Source organism: Polypterus senegalus, chromosome 14, assembly GCF_016835505.1.
Source record: "Polypterus senegalus isolate Bchr_013 chromosome 14, ASM1683550v1, whole genome shotgun sequence".
NCBI classification, from domain to species: domain Eukaryota; kingdom Metazoa; phylum Chordata; class Cladistia; order Polypteriformes; family Polypteridae; genus Polypterus; species Polypterus senegalus.
In genome coordinates, this window is record NC_053167.1 from 125,937,616 (window position 1) to 125,943,644 (window position 6,029).

Here is a 6,029-nt window from a genome sequence, read left to right on the forward strand (position 1 = left end):
CTATCCTATATAGTGCCTTTCACATCTATCTATCTATCTATCTATCTATCTATCTATCTATCTATCTATCTATCATCAAAAGTTGGACGCACTGACAAATGCTTGTTGTACACATCGACAAATGGTTGGGAAGCCAGTGTTTCAGGGCTCAGGTGTGTTTTCTTTTCCCTTCATCTTTTTATTGTCTGTTAAATATTATTTTTTAAATTTGATATGGTAATTGAGTTTTGTTCATGAATCTTGTCTCCATACCTCCTCTGAGTAGCTTATCTAATTTTTACTCGAGTAATGAGCCTTACTTGCTGCGGTTTGAGCCTAAGAGGGTGGCACCACCTGGTGCCACTGCTACAGGACTGCCACCAGACGTTTTTTTTAAGGCTATGCCAGCCTCAGCTCTAGTGCTGGGTATTCATTTGTACTCCACTTTTTTAGCTTGTGTTTAGAATTGTGGATTATAATTGTAGATGTTTCCTTTTTTGAGTGTCCTTTTGTTATTTGGGTACTGACTGTTGGGTCACAGACTGGTTATGTTTGCCTTGAAATGTGTTTTGTGGAATATATTTGGTTATTAAATCTTGAAATATATGAGGAACTTTGTTTTTGTCATCTTAGATCTGTGCCTTGTTTTGTTTTATTTATTTAAGTATTTTCGGCCCACAAGATATGATGTGGAAGCCTTTACCCCTTTAATGACGCTGGACCTGTGCAAACTAAAGAGTCTGCTTTTCAAGTTTGGGGTAAGGCAGGTTTGTTGTGCTACAGACCCAGGGTCCCCTTTATTCTCTGTATTATGTAAATAGAATAGAAGATATGAAGGATGTCACTCCCCACATTAAAGGAGGGCAGTCTGCCCTTTCTTCTGTAGTTCCTCTGTGTTCTGAGACCACTCCAAACTGTCATTAATATGGACCCCCAAGTACTTATGGACCCCCTCCACACCCTCTCCCTGATTAGTGACCGACATAGTGCCACTATTAGTGGGGTGATGAAAGTCAATTCCCCGTTTCTTTGGTTTTTCTGATGTTAAGATGCAGACAATTCTCTTTACACCAAGAAACAAACTTCTCCCCCTGACTTCTCTCCTCTGTCTCGTCCCCCTTATCAACACACCCCATAATAAAAATGGGCCCTGTGAAGGACTGCCACCCTGTCCCGGATGGGCTCCTGCTGCCTGAATAGGTTCAATGCCAGGCCAAACCTGTTCTGAATACTTTCTGAAGGCGCTGTATACATCGCTGTACTTTTTCAAGTGCTTACTTATTTTTGTAATTAGTTGGCACGGTGGCACAATGGTAGTGCTGCTGGGTGTTCCCTGTGTAGAGTTAGCATGTTACCCCCGTGTCTCTGTGGGTTTCCTCCCACAGTCCAAAGACATGCAGGTCAGGTGGGTAGGCGACGCTAAGTTGGCACTGGGCGTGTGTGTGTGCTGGACTGGCGCCCTGTCCAGTGTTTGTTCCTGCTTTGCATTCTGTGCTCGCTGGGGTAGCTCCAGCACTACCCACAATCCTGTGCAGGACTAAGCAGGTTAGCTAATGACTGACTTATTTCATAATTGTCATTTTATTTATTTGATTTTGTCACTAATGCCGTTCCGTACAGACATGACCTTATTGATACTACTATTCGAGTTTTCTTCTTACTATGCATTGGAAAGCAAGCTCTGTTTCTTTAGAGGAAGCCAATGTGTGTGTGAACTGGCCGATTTGACAAATGGCAGAATTGGCCGATGTTAAGAGTGGTGACCAGCAGGGGTCAGTGCTGGGGCCGCAGCAATTTTTAATATATATATATATAAATGATTTAGATAGGAATATAAGTAACAAGCTGGTTAAGTTTGCAGATGATACCAAGATAGGTGGATTAGCAGATAATTTGGAATCCGTTATATCATTACAGAAGGACTTGGATAGCAGACAGGCTTGGGCAGACTTGTGGCAGATGAAATTTAATGTCAGTAAATGTAAAGAATTACACATAGGAAGTAAAAATATTAGGTTTGAATACACAATGGGCGGTCGGAAAATCGAGAGTACACCTTATGAGAAGGATTTAGGAGTCATAGTGGACTCCAAGCTATCAACTTCCAGACAGTGTTCAGAAGCCATTAAGAAGGCTAACAGAATGTCAGGTTATATAGCGCCTTGATGTGTGGAATGCCAGTCCAAGAAGGTTCTGGTCAGTCTTTATAACACACTGGTGAGGCCTCATCTGGAGTCCTGTGTGCAGTTTGGGTCTTCAGCTACAAAAAGGACAGAGCAGCACTAGAGAAGGTCCAGAGAAGAGCGACGAGGCTGATTCCAGGGCTACAGGGGTTGAATTATGAGGAAAAGATTAAAAGAGCTGAGCCTTTACAGTTTAAGATAAAGAAGATTAAGAGGAGACATGATTGAAGTGTTTAAATTATGAAGGGAATTAGTACAGTGGATCGAGACTTGTATTTTAAAATGAGTTCATCAAGAACACGGGGACACAGTTGGAAACTTGTTAAGAGTAAATTTTACAAAAACATTAGGAAGTTTTTCTTTACACAAAGAATGATAAACACTTGGAATAAGAGACCACGTAGTGTGGTGGACAGTAAGAGGGACGTTCAAAACTGGACTCGATGTTTTTTTGGAAGAAATAAGTGGATAGGACTGGCGAGCCTTGTTGGACTGAATGGCCTGTTCTCGTCTAGAGTGTTCGAATGTGTGTGTGTGATGGACTGGCGCCATGTCCAGTGTTTGTTCCTGCCTTGCACTCTGTGCTCACTCGGGTAGGCTCCAGTACCTCCCACAATCCTGTGCAGGACTAAGCATGTTAGAAGATGGCTAACTTATTTCATAGTTGCCATTTTATTTTGTCACTAATGCCATTCCGTATAGACATGACCTTACTGATACTACTGTTTGAGTTTTCTCCCTACTATCCATAAGAAAGCAAGCTCTCTTTCTGCAGGGGAAGCCAATGCGTGTGTGTATTCAGAGCAGGAGGCTTGTAGGGTGCAATGCAGCCCTCTGACCACTAGGCGGCACACTGCCAGTAATCCTCAATGTGCTTCTAATGGTCGCTTTATGAAGTGCACAGTGCAGGACGGGTACCTGCTCGCCTCCATTTGATTGTGAATGATGAGGCACAACTGAGAGCCTAACAGCTTGAATGAGGCTTTTAGATCCTGCCAAGAGTGAAACAACTGCATAAAGAAAAGAGAATCGTTTTGGGTAACAATAGAGAACACAGTTAAGTCTCCATTTCTTGCACCTCCTCGCCGTGTAATTATGGCATTTTGCAGAAAAGAGAGAACATTCTGTACTGGCAGGGAAGCCTCTTCTCCATCAGGAGCGAGAGAGAAAAAGAAATGGATTAGAGCTCTTCACATGCTCATCTTGTGATTGAGGGGGTTCATCAAGCATCCCCTCGGCTGATTTTTCATATAATCTGCTAATGTCGCCTTCCTTCTCAGCGTCTACCGAGTGAAATTTCTCTCCTGACTTTAGAGCTGTCCGGCTTTTTCTTCTTTCGACTTTTTGTGTTTCTTGGCTTTTTCTTCCGTTGTTTCCTCAAAGGCAGGCTCTGCTTGTGCAAACCCCCCTTTTAATCTGTAATCATTGTGGAAATGGAAGATAAAAGTGCCGAGTGAAAGGGCGCACGGTGGACCCTCATTAATTCAAATCTTGACGTTTCGACTTTGTTTCTCCCACAGCAGTGTTGGGTTCTTTTGAGTACTTAAAGCAGAACATTCTGAGAATCGCATAATCTGTTTCAGACTCGCAGACATGGGGTACAAGGCAGGACCCACTCCTGGACAGAGTTGAAATAAAAAATAAAATAGAAATAAAATGTATTATTAGTATTTGTCCTGTATTTGAGATGTGCAGTGTGTGTGTGTTGTAAAACCCTGATGCAGACGTCACCAACATTTGTAGTGTACAGCCAACTGAGGACCTGAAAGGCTCCTCTTTCTCTGATGTCCGTATCCTTCTGGGCCCTCCACTAATTTTTTCTACCCTGGGTAGATCCAAGTTGCCTTCTTCCATCAAGATAGTAACAGACACCTTTGTATGAAATCTTCAGTTTTATTGGTAATCTGTCATATGCGATAATCTTCACTCTGCCAAAGAAATACAATACGCTGAGGTTTCTCGGGAAGGTGGGTTTGTTATTTTATTCATTTTTGAAGCCATGACTGAACTTTAGTGACGACCGTATCTTGCAACCCAAGGAAAGACAAATGAGTTGCTTTATTAAACAGTAAAACAGGTTTCATTTGTGCTAACACACTTACTGAGGTTTCTCTAATAACCAGTTAGCCTTTAAAGAGGGTTAGTTAAGGATGAACTGCAGTGGGCTGGCGCTCTGCCTGGGGTTTGTTCCCACCTTGTGCCCTGTGCTGGCTGGGATTGGCTCCAGCAGACCCCCGTGACCCTGTGTTAGGATATTGCGGTTTGGATAATGGATGGATGGATAGTTAAGGATGAATGAAGAGACTTGACCATTCAGGTATGCTAAGGAGCCTCTGACACCAGTCAACATCTGGGGGGTTTTTGGGGGGTTGGACATGGTACTGGTGCAGAGCTACAACTACCTGGAGGTTCACATGAACAACAAACTGGACTGGTCTGACCACACACTGGCCGCTAGACAAGAAAGGCCAGAGCAGGCTGGACTTGATCTTCTGATGTGTGCGGCGAGCTGCTGGAAATGTTCTGCCGGTCCATAGTAGCCAATGTGGTGGTCTCGGCGGGCGTCTCCTGGAGAAGCAACTTGAGCTCAAAAGAAGCACGGAGCTAGAGCAGTATATTTTGAAAATATCGTCTACTTATCGCTGTCGACAAAAACTCTGAAAATATCGAGATATCTTTTTTTTATGTTGTTGATAACGCACACCCCTTCCTTATATACAGTCTGTTTATGTATAAATCCTTATTTTGGGCATGACAGTGGATATGGTGGAGGGCCTGATACAACAGAAATGCTAAAATTGATTGTACACTTCATTTACCGTATATACTCGAAAAGCGCTAAATGAATGTAAAGAATTATTACTATATAAGTTGGGTCTCGAAACCTCAGATGAGGTGGCTCGGGCATCTGATCAGGATGATGCCTCCTGGACGCCTCCCCCTGGTGAGGTGTTCCGGGCACGTCCAACCGGGAGGAGGCCCCGGGGAAGACCCAGGACACGCTGGAGGGACTATGTCTCGCGGCTGGCCTGGGAACGCCTTTGGGATTCTCCCGAAGAGCTGGAAGAAGTGGCCGGGGAGAGGGAAGTCTGGGCCTCTCTGCTTAAGCTGCTACCCCCGCGACCCGACCTCGGATAAGTGGAAGAGGATGGATGGATGGATGGATGGTCTCGAAACTCGAAAAATCGATCATAAAATCAGACCCCTACTTATACGCCCAATAATATACAATAATTATTATTAATTTGTTTTACATCCTCTTGCCTCCTCCAATCTCACATCAGTTTCTCAGGTACATCGAACTTTGTTGCAGCAGCGCAGTTCCCAATTTCTTTCGCCACTTCAATGACTTTTAATTTAAAACCAGCTTCATATTTTCTTCTGATCGAACGCTCCATCGTAGATATGGGATGCTCTTACGATAACGGTGTATGAGGGTGTGAGATACATAAAACACAAAACAGTGCAAATGCTGCTTCAAATAGTTTGGGTATTACCGTGTGGTCACGTGGGCACAATACATAGAAATAAAAGGCCATGTGACCCGTAGTTACTCACTCAGGTGGGCTTTAGCATATCATAATCTCTTGGACCAATAGCGTGAGTTGTCCGCATTCGACATTATAAAATACTGGAAATTATACGGTAAAATCAAGTCCCAACTTATCTGCGGGAGAACTTAAACGCGAGTATAAACTGTACTTTGAAAACAAAATCTTTAGCCGGGTAACATGTCACTGTTGCCCCCCTAATTCATAAACTGGGGGCACAGCCCTGAGTCCAAATGCTTCATAGGATTATTGATGAGGAGCTGCTCCATGCTGGGCTCTTCCTGCTGCCAGTTCTCCCTCCATTACTGTGACTAAC